The sequence below is a fragment of the Urocampus carinirostris genome, chromosome 6, assembly GCF_059441175.1.
Source record: "Urocampus carinirostris isolate Australia breed hairy pipefish chromosome 6, RoL_Ucar_1.0, whole genome shotgun sequence".
Taxonomy (NCBI): domain Eukaryota; kingdom Metazoa; phylum Chordata; class Actinopteri; order Syngnathiformes; family Syngnathidae; genus Urocampus; species Urocampus carinirostris.
Window position 1 is genome coordinate 37661591 of NC_142354.1, and position 20699 is coordinate 37682289.

Here is a 20699-nt window from a genome sequence, read left to right on the forward strand (position 1 = left end):
ACGAGATTGGATTCCAGGAAAAACACGCAGTAAAGGCGTAAAAGTGAAAAATGAGAAAAAAAAGTTAAGATAAATAGGTAAAAATATTTACAAGGTAGTGCTTGGCTACGGGTCTAAAATGTAAGTGTATCAGAACAATAATACATTGAATAGTAGTTCAATGTCATTTAGCAGCAAAATTTTCCCCAAATAAGTCGAGAAATAAGATATAAATACTTTTTTTTTTCTTTACATAGTGGAGGTAAACATTTCACAGTCTTTTGCACTTGTTTAAGATTGTGATGGCCCTGGGGGAAGATCTGCCTGTTAGTCCTCGTTTTAATGAACCTGTAATATCTGTAAGAAGGCAGCAAGTAAAGGTGAGAAAAGAGTCGTTTATGATGAAATTTATATTGCTGCAGTATTGTATGCCAGTAATGGCCTCTAGATTGCGAAGACAGCAGCCAATGTACTTGTAGTACTGTACTGTTGGGGAAGCATCGTCAAGAAGAAGGATGCCTCTTGGCTCAATAAACTGGTGAGGAAAGCGAGCTCTGTTGTGGGCACAGAGCTGGACAGCCTGACAACAGTAGCTGAGAGATGGGCACTGGAAAAGCTAGGGTCAATCATGGACATTCACTGTGTACCACATCCACTACACAGCATTATCTCCAGACAGAAGAGCAGGTTCAGCGACAGACTGCTTTCACAGTCTTGTACCACGGACAGACTGAGAAGATATTTTCTTCCTCATGCCATTAGGCTCTTTAACTACACCCGGCGGATTAAAGGCCCACATTAAACCACACCCCCCTCATTGCATATTACTGTATTTTTATTGCAGTGTGTATTCTGTGTAGCACTATCTAGATACTCAATATAACATGCTACATTGGGTATTAATACGTCACATTGGGTATTTGTGTATTGTATTCTTCTTGCTTTATTATTGTTTTGTTCTTCAGCGTAGGGATGCTGCTGGAAGTGTGAATGTCCCTGCGGGGATGAATAAAGTATCTATCTATCCATCTATCTATCTATCTAATGGTGGGTCTATAAATAATATAAATATCCCTATTTCGTTGTCCATTGTCAGGACTTTGATGCAGCTCTACTAATCAGAAGTCCGGCACTGGATGGGTTTGTTTAAGGAGAACGCCGAAAGAGCCACTAAAATGAAATCGTCCTCTTTGAGAAGATGTTTTTTTTTCTTTTCACCATACTCCAAGTGGGAAAAAGAAAAAAAATATTCTAAAAGGCAAAGGTCTATTGCATTATTAAATGTGGAGTTTGAATCAGTCCTTTTCAGTGCATCTTAATTGCAGATCTTTGTAGCAGGGATAAAGTGGGATTTTTCATGGCTGACTTTAGCAGTCATGATGGATTTTTGACAAGCCGAGTAACAAAAATGATCAAAAAGTATCAATCCCGACCCAGAGTATCACTTTCATGAGTCGGCACATGGTCGCGCCACGCAACGCCTCTTCCACGATGAGCCGCCAGCCGTTACACGTCAAACCGAGTGGCACTTGCATGCCGCTCAAAACCAAAAATAACACACATAAACAGATCGGCAGCACAGTGTATTGTAGTGTGTTGTTGTTGCCGAGGTGGCGGTGCCCTGCCAGGGACTGTTAGCGAGGCTGTCAAATCACAAGAGTGGACTCGCTCGTCTTCCACCCTGGAGATAACATCGCAATTGTACAGGGCCTCATTTTTTTGCAATGACAGTGCATCAATAGACTGTTTTGTGGCTGTCAGAAGCTGAAGCTGTTTTTGGCCTATGCCAAGCTGGAAGGAAACACACGATTTAAACAGGAGGGAAACATTACATAAGAACATTTTAGGTGGGAGGGGGTCTACATTCATCTGACGGAAATGACATTGTGTCCTCCTGGCTTTATAACTGAGCCAGATTCTGTTAATTATGCGCATTTGATTTCAAGAACTGTATCAAAATATTAGCTTGATTTCTAATGCTTAGTATATAGGGCTGCAACAATGAATCAGTAAAATCAATTAAAAGTGTTGCCAACCAATTTCCTCATCGATTTGTTGTGTCGCGGAATCATGCATCACACTCAGCAAGTTAATTTAATGCAATTAACAGTGTGTTGAATTTTGTTGTGACGTTGCTGTGTAGTTGGGCTGTTTGGGGGGGGGGGCATGGTTGTAATCGCACTTTGTTTCAGCAGTGGGCAACTCTAAATCATATTTTGTTTTGTGTTCTGATCCAGCGCAAACTTGTAGTCACACTTTGGTCCAGCAGAGGGTGCCCCGAGACCAAAATTATGATGCATGCCTTTTTTTTGTTTATTGTTAAGCTAATTGCCAAACACTTTTTACTGTTTTATATCATATGATATTCTATTGTTTTGTGTACTACATTTATATCCATCAAAAACGTATATTATATTAAATAAATAGGAGGAAATTAAAAATGTGTTTTTTATAAAATCCGAGTCATTGATTATTTGAAAAAGATGATTGACCGATTCTTCGCTCATTAAAATATTCATTAGTTGTGGCTCTGGTGGACAGCCTCATTGAACAAGGCAAGACAGTCGCCATGACAATTAATATATAAAAAAACAAAAACAAAAAAACCTAAAATGATAATAATAATGGACGTTTTTTTCTAATCTTAACTATAAGGGTTTTTTTTGTTATCAAATAAAATTATTATGTCTGTGTTATGTTTAGATTTTTAGTAAACATGTATAAAATAAGCATTTAGGTACGATTGTTAACTTCTTGATTGTTTGAATTGTTATTTGTATTCTTTAATATTAAAAAAAAAAAAAAACTATTATTCCTAATTTAAATATTTAGATTTCAGGTTGTCACCCAATAATTATTTATTCTTATTTTACTAAAATTAATATTCTTAAAATAAACAAATTTGTCAGACATCTCCCAAATCATTTACTGATTTGAACGATAATTTATTTGTTCATTGGACAAGTCAATCAATATGAAGTTAAATATGAAATCTAATCGTTAAAATCAGCACAATTATAAACAAGCACATTAAAAAACATTAATTATAAGGGTTAGTTTTCTTATTTCATTAATAAAACTTGCACAGCAAAAAAAAAAAGGAAACTTACCTCATTGGCAGACATCTTAAGCGTAAGTTTAAATATATTTTATTGTGTTGTTGTAGGAAAATAAGATACAAAACTATAAGTGAATGGGCAGGTGATAATTTAGCGAAGGAATCTATTTTTTCTCCTTTTATTTTCATGAAAAAACAAACAAAAATATCTTAGAATAAAATAAAATTATTATTATTATTTATCTGTTTTATTTGACCTGCACATATAAGTAATAGTAATATGTGTTTTCTTATTTTACAGTAAAAATAAATCATATTTCATAAAATTAGCAAAAACATCTGCCAATGGGGTAAGAATTCCTAAAAAAAAGTTTTGATATCATATAGCTAATTTAAGGATTATTTGCTTAATAAACTTGTTTTTCAAGTACAATAAGAAAAACGTTTTTGACTATATAACGAAAGAAAACAGTAAAAACAACTTGAATATCAAACACTACTTCAACAACCCTAACTTTGTTTTTTGAGAATTAAACAAGTTTAAAATATACTCTAGTAACGGCCAGGGGTTAGCATATTTTTCCACATTTGCTTGCCGTTGATGCCACGATCCAAATAATTTATGATTAAATCATACGTATTTGTTCATTTCTAGCTTGTGTGAAAAGTGAGCGTGGTTTCCATTACGTCACAACTATGAGGAATTTACCCCTGGACGTCCACCGCAAGTTCATTATCTGAGTCATCTGCCATTCTCTTAATTAAAAGTCAGAGGAGAAAAGGGAATACGTTATCATGTCCTGAAGCAGATTGCAGCACATTGGATGAGTGGAGAAGAGAGTTGCACTTAGGGAAGAGCCCAATTTGCATAAGGACACAAAGAAAAGAAGACTGAAAGCTCACCTTGGCTCTGTGTCTCCATTAAAAGACAGGAAAGAGCAGAAGAACACTCTTTTTTTCATAAACATTTAGTACTCCTTTGCTAATCTAAACCTGATATTCTGAGACTCTTGCCTTTGTCACTATGTATCCGTCATGCCGTTGAGATTTGGATGCTATAGGAGAAATGCTTTTTTCAGTTTTAGTGATCACAGGGTTCACACACTCGATCTTGTATTTTGCAGATCCACAAATATATTTATGAAGACAAATGATTTAAGATCTTGAGTGAATTGCGACTCTAATTTGGGATCTGAAAAATACACGTGTAATCATTTTTGTGACAAACCTCTCCCCATATAGATGTTGGATTTTCAGTTACAGGAAGTTCTTCCCATTGGAGTTTACCACTGAGAGACTCTACCTTATTTTTTTGCATGGCCCATAATAAATGTCCATTGATACGAGATCCTTGCACTAAAACATATTTCATAGAGCCCTATTCAGTGCAAGACAAGTCAAAGCAAGTCATATGTATTTGTATAGCCCTTAATCACAAGGAGTCTCAAAGGGCTGCAACTGTCCTGTTGGGCGCGATCTGCAAAAGGGGATGACACTTCGTATGACAAAGCCGTACAAACTAATGTCGCTGCCGTCCCAAAGGAAGAAGAAATGGAATGGCAAAGCAAAGCCACCAAAGAGCTGTGTTGGTGTCATTTTTCTTCATTTAATGCATGGTCTTTCGTGTCAGACTGCCGTCAAAAATGGTAACAATTCCAAGCATTTATAATCCCTTGAAATTCAAGCACTTTTCAAACTAAAATCTAAATCTAACACAGTCCCTTAATAGTTTTATACAGTAGGTTAGTACAAACACTTCCTGGTTCATTTGTAAGATCACTTTTTGCTATTCTAGTGCCTTCAGTCTTGAATCTTTTAGTACCGGTATGAAAGTCCTGGCAGCTTTCAAGTCTGCTATCATGAAAATAATGTTTTAAATTTGTGCAGTCAGAATTTAGGGATAATCGCTTAGCAGAGACAGCCCTAATTAAAGTAACCAATAAGTTTCTCCTGGCAATGGATTTCGGCACAGCATTTCTATTACTTCTACTGGCCCTCGATTCCTTGGACCACAGCACACTATTGAATGGTCGGGGGAAAAAGTGATTGTTTTTCTCAGGAACTGTAGTCTGATGTATTAGTTCCTATCTCTCAAGGAAAGACTGAATGCTGCACATTCCATGTATTCTGAGTCTGAGTAATGCATGCCATCACCCCTTCTGAATCGAATGATTGGTTAAAATAGGATGCTTTGTTGTAGAGGTTTTACACTTTTGTATGATTTCAGTTATTTCTTATGTCTATTGTTGTTGTTGACGACTGTATGTTTTGCAACATCCTGGTATTCCTCACAGGCTGTCCATCCTTTCTCAAGGTCTCTCATTTTTCTTCATGCTTTTATTTTATATATTTTTTTTAGTTTTTCATTGCCCTCAAGTAGGTTTAAGATCAGTGAATTCTGTAACTACCATAATAATGGGCCTGTATAACCCTATTAGATACCGTAAATTCTGGAATATAGAGCACACCTGATTATAAGCCGCACCCACGATATTTATAGAGGAAAACCGATTTTGTACATACACAAGCCGCACCTGTATATAGGCCGCATACGCCCACATTAAAAAAATGTAACACAAACACAAAATTAACTCAAACCCGACTTCAAGTCCCGCGATTGAAACTAAATGTCCTTCATTCAAGTCCACAGTCCAAAAATCACAGCCGGCAAAATGAACGGAAAATGATACCGGTACTTAAGGTTTGATGCAGACCTGCAGAGTCCAGGTCCCGTTAAAAGTAATCAAAGGAAAAAATGGTTTATTTCCAAAGGTAAGGGTGGGAAAAATATATCAGATGAAGACATTTACTCACGCAACTCCTTTTTCTTTAACCAACTTTTTACCCCCTCTTCTTTCCTTGTCTGTCCCTCACCTTTAGCGGTCCCCACTTAAACTCGGCACCACGCGTTTGTTCCGCCCCTCATTTTTCGTCCACCCGTGGAAAACATATCAGAATAAGTGTCTAAAATAAATACAAATAAATACATTACAAAAATATACAGTTGCAAATACATATTATACATGGGTTACACATATTTACAAAGAAAGACGGTACACCGAGACAGTTTTCAAAGCTTTAATTAAAATAATATAGCTTTGACAGGGCAGTTAATGGTAGCAACACTCGAGCGCCGAAGAAAAATTACATAAATTGGCCGCATCACTGAATAAGCCGTTAGGGAAAAAGTAGCGGCTTATAGTCCGGAATTTACGGTAATACATTACAATGTGACTTGACCTAACCATTAGACATGGCGAACATGTTGCCACAACATTTTGACACAATTTTGTTGGCTACTAAAATTATTGACTAATCATATCTCACTACTTACTTCACCTCAGCCATATGATGATCAAAAACTGATCCATGATTTTTTTTTTTTTATGTACGTCACAGTATAAATCTGTCAATGGCACTTAGAGATAATGTGCGTTGACCTTTCATATAATGCAAAGATTATTCAGGTCATTGTTGACCTTTGGGACAAACCAAGGGGGGGTCTCAAACTCAGTATGTGTATAAATAAACACAGTCATTTTTGTTATTGTCGAATGCCTTCCCAAGCTTTTGTTTGATTTATTTTATACAAGGGATCCAAGGATAATGTAAAACCCTCGATTCGAGGCTTCTTCTAAAATGTTAAAAAGTCTTCCTCTGACTGTGTAGCGTTTTTTTCTGCTTTCATAAATGGATAGAAATTTGAAAGTGCACCGTTTTGCATAGTGCATTTTGTTATGCATTCTAATAGGTCAGACAGTCTTTCCACTTCTTCACCTGTGTGTGAATAACATTGCGAAGGGCAGAAACAGAAAACAGAAGGTCTTTCAACAAAATACTATGCAAGCTCTTTTATATACAAATACATCCAAAACTGCAACGTTAATGATGCATAGGTGGAGAAGTGGAGAGACTGTTTAACCTATCAGGATGCCTAATAAATCAGTGTTTCTGGTACCATGAGTAAAATAGTATAATAATGAGATATGCTCTAATGCAGTATTTCTCAACTGGTGGATCAGCACACAAAAGTGGGTCACTGACCCATTTTCAGTAGGTCACGGGCTTTATATTGAAGAAGAAAAAATGCAGGGTCTATTAGACAATGTTCAGTCAATCGGCACATTTGAGAGGGATCACATTTCATTATATTGAGATTTATTGCCCCTTTCTGCCCATAATAATGAGTCCCAAGATGGTAGGAAGTGATAGTGGAAAATAATCGGGCCAGAACAGGAAACTATTGCAAAATACAAAGCATTGAATCGCTGCTGGAAGGTACAGCAAATGATTTCAAAATTGTATATTTTAAGCGTTTTACCAGTACATACGTAATTATTGTAATAACATAATAACTACATACGTAATTATTGATGTTGAGGTACACGTTTTTTTGATATTTAGCATTTTTTAATATGCGGCTTTTTGAAAGCAGTTTTAGGGGGTCACATATATACTAGAGCTGGTTTATATGCTAGGATATATGGCTTTTAAAGTTGTTTTGGATTTTCTGGTCATTTTGTTTTTTTGGAAAAAAAAGTTGAATGTATTTTACTGTTTCTGCTTTAAACTGCACAATACTTACATAAGATAAATTGGAGAAGTTGATTTTTTTTTCTTAATTTGGGTCGCAGTTTGTAATTAGGGTGGAATGGTGGGGCACAAAGTAAAACCAGTTGAGAACCATTGGGCTAATGCCTTTTCATATGCCATTTGTATCACTGGTGGTCTAGTGGTGAAGGTCCCTAGTCTGGGTTTGATTCCTGTTGCAAACAATGTTTGCAGTTTCAATCAGCGACACTTATTGGCTGATCAATGGTTATAAACATGGTAACTCTTACTTTAGTCTTAATTTAGTGCACCTTATAGTGTGGTGGGCCTTATTTGTAAAGAAAAAGATAATCAAAGACTAATCTCATAGTGCAGAAAATACAATAAGTCAACGCTGAACCTTCAAATCATCTGAAAGTCAGTGAGTGCGTGTTTAAAATCCTGTCATGAATATTAAAATTGAAAAACACAACAAAAAACGAGCACTACATCAATATTTCATGCACTCAAAAACTTCCAATCAAAACTGTACACGGTAAGCTTTTAAATCCCTTCCCTTAATACTATACTTTTCCCCCTGATGATGTGTAGGTAGACACTTGGTCAAGTACGAACTGCCGGCGGTTGCATGATTCAGTGACATCCTGCACACCGGGCTCTCCTCTCAGACCCTGGCATCCCATTCTTATCACACACACCTCCTCATTGCAGTGCTACCCCCTCCCCTGGTCGGCCTTGGCTATCTTTGGGGACAAAAACTGCCCCGGGCTGCATTTTGAGTGACAACAGCACTGCAAAACCACCCCGGGTGAGGAGAGGGAGTGTGGAGGGAGTGTGGAGGGAGTTTGAAGAGCGCCATAAACCTCGTTTATAATCTCACACCTCACGCAGTACAGTCAGATGGATTCTCCTCACTTAGAAGAGCAGCACGCTATGGCGGACGGCGCATCCGACTTGTGCACGTCAGATGCACTCTCCGTGCACGGATGTGTGATACAAGCAAACTGGCATTCACTTTGCATGCTTCAAATCAACCTCCAGACACTGCTCAATCCCTTTTTTTTAAGGTCTGACATCTTACCCGATTGACCTATTTGACATTAAAAAAATAAAGTAGATGAAAAAATAAAGAAATGAAAAGCTTACATGCGTTTGACTGTTTAAAGTCATGCACAAAAAGTTTGTGTTAGAATGAGTGCGTGTAACAGGAATCGAACCTGGGACAGGAAAGGGCAGTGAGCAATGGGCCATCAAGGATTTATTTTGAAAAACAAAAAGGCTTTAGGTTTTTTCTCGTTAACTAAATATTTTAGTCACAGTACCAGAAATGTGCATAGCAAATTTAATGTTACAATGACAAAATAATTGTCACTTACAATGCCCAAAATACAATACAAATTACTGTCATTGTAACAACAAAATGATTGTGTATGTTATCTTTACCAATGGTATTGCAGTGGTTAGGATTACACGCTCTAACAGTCGCGACCCAGGTTCGTTTCCCGTTGCATCCAGCCATATTTTTTTAGCTGAAAGAAAGTGAAACAAAATGTAACACCGATTTTGGATCCCAAATTATGGATGTGCTTTATACACTAATACATTTGGTACTTATTCATAAAATAAGAATGAGCGTTCATATAATACACGTCAAATACAGATATCATGAATACCTTTAAAAATACAAAAAATGAACATGTCCCACCAAAAAGAAAAAGTACAGCATTATATTTTAAAAATACTAATTTCTATTTGTTTAATTGCCAGTTCCTGGTTGGTAAAACTGCTATGAGAAAGCAACCAAATCGGATATCGCTAACTGACCGATCCTGATAGTAAATATTTGAGCTTGATCTAACCCTAATAAAGACAATTTTGAGACTTCATTTGAAGAAGTTTGTACACTCTGATGTGTCAATAAAAAAGTACTAACCGTGATCGTTCTAAAGCTGGTTAACTGTACCTAAACACACTATAAATTGCGACGGTAGAAATGGGGTTCAAAATAGTTTACAAGATTATGGAGACCTGTCCGGGTTTCTACTGTCGTAAATATTATTTGATGATTCGCTATGCTATTGATCATTTACTTCCCAACTATTCTAATTATCATGTAAACCTTGTTTGAATACAATTTGTCAACATCATTAGATATTTACCTTTCAATAGTCTGATATGTTAAAAAAAAACAAAGCTTGAATAAAAACACGTCCTAATAGTTTTAAAACTAAACCAGGTATTGAACCAGTTTGTTGAAGACTGTTTTAACATGTGTGTGATACATTTCCATATTTATTTTCAGTTAAAATTGGAATTGTAAGAAAAATATTTGATTGAAACTGTCATGAAACGGACCGGGAAGCAGGAAGTCAGAACTCATATGCGTAGACGGTCTGTCACCTTAATTGGGAAATAAAAGTTGTCCAACACACAAACGGACCAAAGACAAAACAAAACAGGTTTGAAGGCATTAAAAATTACAAACTAGGTATCACTCAGATCAAACAGGCATGAACAGGTCTTCAACAAGGTAAAGCGATGGTCTGGCAACGGGCAGTCCCAAAAGGAACGATTAAGTACTCCTCAAGCAATCAGTTCAATGCGTCTCAGCCGGTGTCAAGGGGCGGGCCAGCTGGGTGCCATGAGAACCGTGCAGGACATGACAGAAACGAAACACACCACAACTGCAAAATGTTTCTTCAGTAATTATTTGTGTCTACTTTATTTTAGACTTAGTTTACCTAAATTTGATGTTTGTTCCTTAATTTTTTTGGTCAAAACCCAACACAACAAAATATCAAGTCTCTTCATATTCACAGATATATCAAACAACAATATATCAAACTTCTTTTTACCAATAATACATTTGAAAAGGGCTTTGTATAGACTGCCACTCAGAACACACTACATGCATGTAGTATGACGAAAAAAAAACAGTTTAAAAGGGCAATATGAACCATTGACAAGTGAACTGCCGTGTAAATCACAGCCGACCTCTTGATAATAGAGACTGCACGTTTTCTACTTTTTTTGCTGGAAACATTTCCAGCTGGGTGATTTTACATAAAAGACATCTGCCTCAGCAATGACGTCAACTTACCGTATGCTTACCCGTCCACCTGACAACGCTAAGAAGAAAGTGGAACAACCTTGACACAAGGTAAAGTTTATTTTTTATTTTTTTTAAACTCGGGTAGAAAAACTGCCCAAAAGTTATATTAAAACAAAAACAAACAAAAAAAAAAAAAACTAATGATTTTCTCATATCAAAATATTAAATCTTGTTGCGGGACCATAAGGCTCATTAAAAATATATATTATTTAATTTGTATTATTTAGGTAAACAAGCAAAAATAAAAAAGGAATACATATATTATTGTTCGGATTTTCAAACTTCTAGAACTATTTTGAATGAATAAATTAAGATAAATAGTATTGACGACTCTATGGTAATAATTAATTTTGTTTTGTTTCCGAGAAACATCTTTAAATCTTGCAATATCATTTCTATTTTATTTCTTATTATTTATTTTTTGGGCTCTGTGCTTACAGCTCCACAGTACTAATTTCCAGGGGGGGAAATGGTAAAATAAGAAATTGCAATCATGGATATTTTTACATTCTGAACTGCAGTTTTATCAACATGAGATAATTTAAACAAGAAAAAAACAGGATAGATAAAATAACTTAAGAAAATTAATGAATTTTCAATTCTAAGCTAGGAATCTAGTTTTTTATACGATTTCTAATATTATGTATTTTTTAAATTTAATTTTACAGCATTTTTCTACAATGTGTATAGTACATCAGTGATAAAAAACAAGTGAAAATGTTAACAAGTGAAAGGGAATTCTAACATAAGAGATTTTTTTGTCATATCTGTTCTTGTTTATTTGTTTAAATATTTTCCTTAATGTTCATTAGTAAAAAGAAGCAGGTAAAACATTAAATACATTTAAAAAGACATGAATTGTTTAAAGGATTTCTAAAATAACTTATTTCTTTTGCTATTATTTGAGTTGTTTAATTTGATGGAATTATTCCTCAATGGTTATAGAGCCAAAATGGCAAAAATTAAATGAATAAGAAAATGTTTGACATAGTATAGTCATTAAAAAAAAAGTGATTTCTGAAATAACTTTTTTTTTTACATCTTTCCCCCCAATGCTGATAGCTTATCAGATACAAATATAGTAGAACAATAGTAAAATAAAAAGAAATAATGAAATTTACTCAGCCAAGAGAACACATTTTTTGCAGCGTAATGGTGGTGTTCTTTGTATAATTGTTGGCATCTATTTGTCATGGTCGCCTTGGCGACCGGTCTGCCCCGCCCCCTGGGCACCAGCTGAAGCAGTTCAACTAATTGCGTGTCTGCTATTTAAGGCTGGATTGTGGGTTTTGCGGGTGCTGGCTCATTATATACCTTTTCTGTTCTGTCATGCCTTGTCCTGTTTAGTTGAGTTGGAAGAAACCTGTGTTTGCACGTTTTTGTTAAAGCCTGCTTGTTCTGTCTTGTCCCTGAGTTTTGGACAACTTTTATTTTGGCAAATAAAATTTTTTGATCGTCACGCAATTGAGTTCTCCCTTCCTGCCTCCTGCCTCCGTTCTGGTCCGGTCACCCCCCTTCCACTCCACTCCGTGACACTATTTGTGTGTTTGCAAGGGTTTGACGATAGCAGATGCCATTTTATGCCTATGTAATAGGCCACAAAGAGTGGGGGGAGGGCCAAAAACGTCCTACGGGCCATAGTTTGGAAAACCAGTTAATAGGGTTTGCTTCAGGAACTGTGTATTTGCTTGTATGCATGGAATATATAGATTTTTGCTTTCAGCCCATATCACTGAAAATTATATATAAAAAAAAAAAAAATACAGAAGTAAAACTAAACAACATGAAATATTTTCTTTTACTTGTGTTTTTTTTTTTTGTTAAATAATACATACATTATGAAAAGTATTTATTTTCAAGTGTGATCAGTTAACAAATTCACCTCTAGATGTTGCTAGCCCTTTACCATAGAGTTTAGTCTTGAGATTTCGCTATTTTTGTAGCAGAAAGTCACTACAAATTAATTCAATTTTAAATTAAGTTATCACTTTGTGTTCTTGGAATTCTGATATGAATTGCTAATCCAGAAAGATAAGGAACGAGGAACCAGGGAGTGTAATGTAACAGAAGTAATTTATTAATACATGTAATCAACAAAAAAAACAAGAGAAGGAAAACGCAAGGGACAGTGGGAAACTTGACCGGTAAAAAAAACAAGTTAAGTTACTAGAAGAATGATGTTTGGTTTAAACCGTCACCTTCAAAGCTGTGTCTGGAGTTAATTTTTCTTCACGCCCCGAAATGTTTCAGTGTATGCCCGTGTCGTCGAAAGGCTGCATTGCAGGCTGGCGAGGTCCGGTCAGCACCTCTTTTAAAAGGGGCAGTGACGTTAGACAAAAATGACTTAAAAAAAAATTAATTAATTATTGATTACTTTTTCCGGGGAAGGTGTGGTACCTTTCTCCAGATATAGGGATCATCTGGTGGAATAATGGTAGTGTGTTGGCGTTCTCACTCTATCTATGAAGTGTAGTAGCCATGATCTTTGATTTTTGCAATCCGGAGATGGAATAGGAGCTTGCTCTGTCCACTCCACGCATCGGCCCGGTATTGCAGTACCTCCGGGAATGGTGCATTCGCAATGATCGCAGCAAGGCTTTAGGGCTAGGACCTTAGCTTGGCCTTTTGGCTGAGAGTAAGTGTCCCGGTTCCTAGGCTTTGGAGCGTATTATGAACTGACCGATAACGGATAATGGATAATGAATAACGAAGATAGAACAATAACCCTTAAAAAACCCCCACCTTTCTCCAGATATCTTTTGACACCTGGTTTAAAATTGTTGGTGGGCCAATGGGCCATTGTTAACATTTTTTTTAAAGCCATCAGGCAGAAATTTAGCAAAGAGAATCCGTGCGCAGGAATGTCTCCTAAATTACACATTTGCTGATCTTTGGGAAATTATTTCATTATTACATAGCCTTGATTTTTTAAATTTCAACCAAACATTCATGCTATCAGACTTTATTGTGATGCACAGACGATTTGAAGTCTCTGTGAGGACACCTGGGTATGTCCAGCAACTGTCCATCAGGGGGGCGCAGTCATTCCACCCATTCCATTTCTTTTAACCGGGGTGGAATGTGAATGTTCAGTTATGTCTGTGGTAAGAGAAAAATAAAAGGACCAAATGTGGTCCTTCCTGAAGAAACCAAGGGTTACTTAGCCCGATAGTCCTATCTATCTATCTACCTTGGTCATATCCCTCAAGAAGGGTGACCGACAGCAAGACAAACACATACAATAACAAAGAAAATAAAAAAGGGGAAAAAAAATAGCAAAAACACACACAAACATTTTTGGACCATGGCCAACCCAAATGCCCAAACACCCAAACAAGTTAGGCACCTCAGCACTCAAGTTGGTCATGCTTTCGTCCCTCCAGATGAAACAGGACACAAGAAAGCGTCCATGTCACTCGGGTCAGGGTGACACAACACACTCTTTTGTTCAACAGCAGGGCCCGACAGCTTTCACTGGTTTACCCCTGCCGCATCATACAGGTGCCCTGCCCATCCCTTAGGCATCCCGAGAGTCCAAAGGTCTTTAAAAAGATGAAGGGGAAAGGTCTTTCAAGTTCGCGGCCAACATAAAAAGGAGAAAAAGAAGAATGGAGTAGTAGTTGTGCGGGGCTTATTTGCCCTACAGCTATATTGCTTAGTACAAAAGAATCACTATTGTGAACAGCTGCAATGATGTGCAGGTCTACTGTACGACAAAACATAATGATCCCCACACTTCCCTGTTGTACATGAACAACTACACGAGCACGATATATGCAACACGAAAACGAGTCAAGTGAGATATGCTGTTTGTAGGCGGGGCCTCTTGATCCTGAGCTTGTTGCCACGCCGAGCCCGCATAAAAGTGAAGCCGTGTTTTATTTTTTCTGCTCCTTTCATCGCCAAGTAAAAGAGTGCTTTAATTATTGAAGGTGCGAGTCAGAGACAGGAACTGCATTAGACGTCCAAATGAGGTGGAAAGCGAGCAACGCCGCGACAAAAACCTCCTTGCTGCCGTCTTACACTTACACGGCACGGCTAATGGTGCAGTCCCGATTCCCATCATGCACTTGGGCCCCCTCAATTGAAAAAGAAAGGCAACCAATTGAAAAATATCAATTCTTTGCTTGATTTTCCATTCATAGGGTGTAATTGGTCATAAGAAAAACATTATTTTTCATTATTTATTAAAACAAATAGAATACAAAGAATCAATATTAATATAAAAAGAGAATATTCATTTTTTTTAACATTACAAACAGACCTAATAGTTTTGTAAAGGAAACCCTTTGTACTAAAACTGTAACACAGAAGCAACAGAGCACTGGCAGGGAACTAAATGCAGCCTTGATGAAAAGGCCTGGTTGACGTTTGTGTAGAAAGACCACTCTTTGGAGGTCACTTTGTTTGTTACCTTCCATTTTTAACAGGCATGTTTTCAGCTACTTATTATTTTTTAAGACTCGTGCAAGTCAACAACCAGACAAAAAAATTCCTATCAAATGATGTTCCTTGGTTTGTGGGTACTACAGTATTATTAGTCGCTGCAAATGATGTATATTCCGATTAATTCATGTTGCTGGGGCTATTTTGACATGGGATAAAGTCTAACTAATACCCAGGGTTGGGTAGGGTTACTTTAACTTGATTACTTTCAATTACCTTTGGATTACTCCAATACCAAATATGCTAATAAAAGACAAAATCAACTAAATAAGAATAAAAATACTAAATTTTGTGCAGGCTTGGGGAGTAACGGAATACATGGAACGGCAAAAATGATGTTGGCAAGCTCTTTGGATTTATTTTTATTTTGGTTCCGTCGCATTTTATGTTGGTTTTGCCGGAGATCAAAGAGATCAAAGCTAGGAGAGAAAGCTTACCCCGTGTTGTGAGTCATAATTGTATTCATATTTAGTAATACCTTACTTGATCCATAATTTGCTTTCCATGATTTACAAGACAGATATTGTAGTTCTCGCGCAAACAGGCACACCGAATTATAAGGCGCACTCCCCCAAAATAGTCTATTGGTACATATTTTTCATATATAAAGTGCATTGGAACATAAGGCTCATTGAATTAAAACTACAGTAAGAGCTACCAGTTTATAAATGTTACATTTTAGACACTTTTGGCATACATTAGTGCAATCATTGATCAGCCTAAAATGTTGTATGATATGCAAATCGAAACTGGGTCACGCCGATGAGAGCGTTGTAACCTAATCACTAAACCATGCCAGTGATATCGATGACATATGAAAAGTCATTCAATCTATTTATCACACAATTGTTACTCATGGTGCCAAAAAGGAATGTTAGGGAATGGAGAAAACAAAGTCGTTCAATAAGATGTAAATAAACGCAAAAGAAGACTACGAAGGAAACAACTTTTTCGTGTATCTGATGATGAATGGAATAACGCATTTATTTACATATTTGAGGACATCTGTAACATTTGATTCTGGCACCGTGAGTAAAATTACTGTAATGAGATAAACTCTAATGCCTTTGCATAAGTCATATGTATCACTGGTGGTCTAGATGTGAACTGTCAGCGCTCTTACAACCTTGACCCAGATTTGATACCCGTTGCCTACAATGTTTTGCAAATGTGGTCAGCGAGATTTATCGATTGATCAATCATTGCATAAATACGGTAGATCTTGTGAAGAAGCGCACACATTTAAATGCATTTCCAAGCACCATATTTTGTAGTATATAAAGTGAACAGAGTTATAAGCCGCACTTTAAAATTTCAGGACAATTTAAGGGTCTTCATGTGCTTCTTATAGTTCTGAATCTACGGTTATTCAAAATGTAGGAAACAAGTAGAGGCTTTTAATCTGATGGTTAGGCCATACTGTATAATAGAGTTGTTTGTTTTGATACATTCTTAATATTTTTTATTCCATTACATAACACATCACCCATTGTTATTGGGCATTCTGTTTGATGATAAATGCGTCTGCAGGAAAAAAAATAAATGCTGAGACATACGATGGCTGTCGCAAGGCACTCAGCCATTAATCCAGCCAGCAGCGAGGGCGCGATAAGAGGAATATATCACATTTTATCTCAAGATCAAACTACAAATGGCCGTCTGTGGCGGCTATCATGCAGGATGATGGGGAAATATACACACATCCGATTTGGCTCCAGGTGAGGGGATTTTGAGAATTTAATGGCGACGGGAACATTTTCTGGGAAACAGAAATAGACTTGTAAGGATAGGTGGAGGTAGGCATTGTCATGAAACATGAGCCTAAACCAGAGTAAATGAATATGATAAATATTCTGAGGGTAATTAGAAGACAGAAAAAAAACTATCATATGTATTCCTGTATAAAACACACTAGTGTATAAGGCTAGGTTCACACTGCAGGGAAATCAGATTCTTCAGATCAGATTGGACGTTGCTTTTTGTAACCTGTTCGTTTCGCCACATTTTTTCTGTTTAAAAATAAACAGACTCGTGAAAGTATTTCCAATGTGGTAGTTAGTTTAACTGGCATCCTCCTTCCACTTCTATTTCACCAGTTGTGCAGTGCTCTTGTTTACTCTTTTACGCCACTTGAAGTAAGTGGAGGTCTGGACTAAGTGACAAGTGAGGCTGCTTTTGTTTGCCATCACACAAGACTCAGCAGGGAACAAAAGGTGCAAGCTCACAGCTTAATCCTCCTTGGAGGCTACCGGCTCCCTTTCTTTTGCTTTTTATTTTTCTTACGGCATGGAGACTCTCCATTGGAAGTTCGTCATTTCCGTGCTACGTGAAATGCCGCTACCGCGTGCAGGCTTTACTCTTGAGTGAGCACGGAGCGTGTTGGGGGCATCTTGGGAAAGTGCATCATCCGTTGAGCAAAAAAAGAGAACATTCCGCGCAGATGTTTGTCACACACACAGAGATTATGAATGCAATTACAAATAAATGAGCGCTCGTGCCAATTGAGTTCACACAATGCAGTTTAGGGGTGGGTACACATGTTGGCTGTGGAGAAACGTGGTCAGTTGAAACATCTGAAGCCATTATTTCTGGACCCTAAGGGTGGCTGTCATATTTATATTACCTTTTTTCTTCATATGTATTGCACTTGTTTTACCAAACGAAGAACTAAATAGTTTGGATGCACGTTAAACATGAGGTTTTACCATATCTGTGCAAAGATTAGTCAATCAGAAAATATTTCGGACCACAATTGCGTAACATTGGTTGCAAAGGGAAATCGAATCCGGGTTGCGTCGACGAGAGTGCCGACCCTTTATCACTGGACAACCAGTGATACAAATGACATATAAAAGGGCATTGGTCTTTGTTTCAATATCACACTATTTTTACAGTGCCAATAATTGCTGGTGATGTGAGAAAAACAGTATGATGGTGAGGCAAATTTTTGCTGCCTTTTTCAGGGTTTTCATTTGAGAACATTAGTTAGTTTAGTTTAGTTTTTTTATTAATTAGTCTCAAATCAACGTGCATCCCCAGGACGCAACCTTTTTGACACAAAATTGTCATTATTACCCGATTACTTTTTTTTTTTTTACAAAGATTTACCGCGCTCCAAACTTTTTGTCAGGCAGATCCGCCATCGTTGTTTTGGTCTCGCGCTTCGAGATTTCGTCTGCACGCCGATCTCGGCAAACGAGATTCTGTTGCTTCGAGATCACGTAATTGTTGTGGTGGCAATAATTCCGGCTTGAAAAAACTGCGGGGAAAACACGTGTGTTGAAGTGAACGATTCGACGAAATAAAATAAACAAAATAATACTCTGAGCAAGAAAAGGACTTCTCTGCCAAAATGGACTAAATTATATTACTGGTTACGCTATGAGGAGGATGATAACGGATTGGACTTTGAGAAGGCATTACAACTTGTGGCGGGACAGCAAACCACGAAGAATATATGAACTGAAAAATCTGAAGTGATAACTGCTTTGTATTACCAATTAACTGTGCTGATTAAAACTGAATGAAAATATAGATTAATATAATTATTTCAGCAATATTATTTTGTATAATGTACAATATTGTTGTGAACTGAAAAATCTTGAAGTGATCAATGATTTGTATTACCAATAAACTGTGTTGATTAAAACTGAATGAATATATGGATTTATATTATATATATATATATTTTTCGCCGATTTACAATTTCAAACCCGATAACACTAAATTTTGGGGACCCATAGATCTCTGTTGGGACCCATAGATTTTTGAGCATGCGAGTCCCCGGGACCCACCACTTTTCAGAGGTAAAATGAACACTGATTTTTATGAGTCATGTACATCACTGGTAGTCCAATGAAAAGGATTTTGGAGTGCTAACCACCATTTACCCTGGTTTGATCCCCGCTGCACCCAACAGAGTCTTTCAAGCTGCGAAAAACTGTGCGTCATACACAGTGCTTATGCCTAATAGAACAATATAACATTTTATTTTGTGGAGGGATTTCCTGTACAAGTTCACATAAACTAAAGTGTCTTGTAATTGTCAATGATAATACAAACATTGTTTGTTTAGACCAGGAAATCTTATTAATCATGAGCCAAATATGGCTCTTTTCAAGAGTACATGTGGTTCGGGGATAAAATAAAAGCCAACATGATCTCATAGATATTCCAATTTCACTGTATGCGAAGGTGAACCAACATAGTAAACACATTTTTTAATCAAACGATATGGTGCCAAGTTTAACTACAGTTTACACTCAACATACCTTGTTTTGGCTGTACATCTCTAAGGAATCCTTTATATGGACACTCATTAAACAATCTATCTTCAGTGTTGATACACTTTATGAACACCCACAGAACAAACTGTAAACACCTGCCAAGCACAAGCCCCCTAAATACATATACAGTATATCCTTCTCTTTTGCAGTATTTTTCTGGTATGTTAACAAAACACCTCTGTTTGCACCTTGTTTTGAAACCAACAGTTACGACAACAATGAGCCTAAACAATCTGCGGCAAGGAGAAAGATTTATAGTGGTGTAAAGTAACATCAAACGTCACACAGTGAAATTAAATTGCTGAAGAATCAGCTTTTGTCGGGATAGCAGGTTTAGGTCTGTGATTTTGTCTTGAAATATATGGTGTGGCTTTCCAAAAATGCTTTCATAGGTCTTTTAGGAAAAAAAGGTTCCCCACGTCTGGTTTAGGGGATTAATAAATTATTTGGCTTATTTTGCTTAAGACGTATGCCGCTTAATGTATGACAGCTGTAGATTATCTTGATAAAAAACACATACAAATATGTTCTGACACTATTTTCCTCACACATTTAGCAAGGACATGTGCAGTCTTTCTATTGTGATCTTCTGTATCGATTGTGACCAACGCTTTGTCCTGCAGTAAGGACAGAGCTCATTGAAGAACGTCACAGCTACTGAAGGACATTCCAGAGGCTCACAGTGCACAATCTTAATCCTTTCTTTTATAATCCGTCTGCCTGACAGAAGCTGGGGATCAATTTGTAACAATGAACCCGGAGAAAAAAAACGGCCTCATCCTTTCATAATGGAAGAGCTGCTCATGAGGCATACGTCGGTTGAGGCGTTAGGGCTTCCTCACTCGGGGATGAAGCGCTCAAATCCATCGTGGGGCCTTATCGGCTCTAAGTGCCGCTTCCAGTTGAGGAGTCTGCTGAGAAAGAGATGGAAATGCACCCTGGCAAACTCCTAATAGACCAGAAAGCTATGGGATCGTCACCTCTCGGCGGCTGAGCGGTTATCAACTTCACCGGTGCCTCGCAGGCCGGGCGGACACCATGCGGTAAATACAGCAAATTAAATTCTGTTCCAGTTTTCAGGGACAGCAGTTTCAGCTGTACAAGCTAGCAGGTTTCGGTAAAACCCTAAATTGGAGCCCCGCAGGGCAAACACTGGAACTTTCCTTTGCCGAGATGGAATAAAGTTATTCATTATAACGGAGAGTCGCTGCAAACAGTAATTGGACTTGACAGTCTAGATAATGTCATCGTCATCCATCTTGATAAC

General features: G+C 37.2%; 1 protein-coding gene and 1 pseudogene across 2 annotated transcripts in view; one reads left to right on the plus strand and one right to left on the minus strand.

The window, feature by feature from the left end:
• The window catches only part of magi3b (membrane associated guanylate kinase, WW and PDZ domain containing 3b), a 285252-nt gene that overhangs the window by 126110 nt on the left and 138443 nt on the right, over positions 1 to 20699 (minus strand). The gene's annotated exons all lie outside the window — the stretch shown is intronic.
• On the plus strand, positions 13151 to 13281 carry LOC148364744 (U2 spliceosomal RNA; annotated as a pseudogene).